The following is a 1,174-nucleotide window of genomic DNA, read 5'->3' on the forward strand; positions in this document are numbered from 1 at the left end:
AAACCAAGAAAGTTATAAATATTAATGAGGGTGATATGCAAATTCAACAATTAGATCAAATTAATAATGGTATATGTGGCCATTAAATCAAGATTTTTAAAGACATAATTTGGGCATATTTATTGCAAGTCAAGCACACTGTTCAAATTATGGCACTATTAATATTAGCAATGGACTATTGTCTTTTCACATTGTATATTTGTTGTAATGTGAACTTTAACACATTCCTTTCCAAATATTTTTGCACATCTCTGTCCAAAACTGTACAGCTTTCTTATTTAAAAACAGCACTGTAAATAGGGTATTATTCTTAGCTTTGTTTCTCTTAATATGTTTAATATTTGCACCAGAAACCAAAGCACATTCCTTATTTGGCAACAAATGCCTTTCTGATTCTGGTAAGGGATTTTTCTTTATTTATGAGGGCAGGGGTGTAACTTTTTTTTCTTGGGATATCATGACCCTCAAGCCGCACATATTTTTCTTGCATGACCCTCCGTTAACCCTACCAAAAAGGGACCATTATCACAGTTTCTGGCTATGATAAAGGCGAGATTTTAAGATTTGTAAAGCAGACATGCTTTTCAAACCCTCTTGTGGGTTTGGGGGCTCTGTGGGATTTAAAATAAATAATAAATACAACCATTTAAAGTCAAATGTCTCTCCCCTGAGCCAAACCCCTCAGACTTGAAGTATTGCAGAAATTTAGAGTTAACCCTTTGAAACCTGAGCAAATTGGCTTGATTTCTTTTAAAAGCATGGAGGAAAGGCAATGAAAAAATGCAAGAAATAAGTGAAAAGTTACAAGAAAATTACCTGAAAATAAGCAATAAAATAAATAAATAAATAAATGCCCTTAAAGAAACAAAAAAGGGAGAGAGACAGAGAGGAGAGGAGAAAAATAATTTTAAAAAAATTGTTTCCTGTAACATAATATATATATATGGTTGATATATATCTATTTCATATATATATATATACATACAAACAAATATACAAGATCGATTGTTTCTGGACATGTTTCCCTATTTTTAATAAATATATTTTTTAGAATATCTATAACCCGATGTCACTCCAGATATTAAACGGTTTAACCATTTATTTTATTTATTTATTTATTTTTCCACGAGCCTTTTCATCCCCGGAACCACAGTTGGAGCTACCTCTACGGGGA

This window comes from Plectropomus leopardus, chromosome 2 (genome assembly GCF_026936395.1).
Source record: "Plectropomus leopardus strain MGB_pleo_1.0 chromosome 2, ASM2693639v1, whole genome shotgun sequence".
Lineage (NCBI taxonomy): Eukaryota > Metazoa > Chordata > Actinopteri > Perciformes > Serranidae > Plectropomus > Plectropomus leopardus.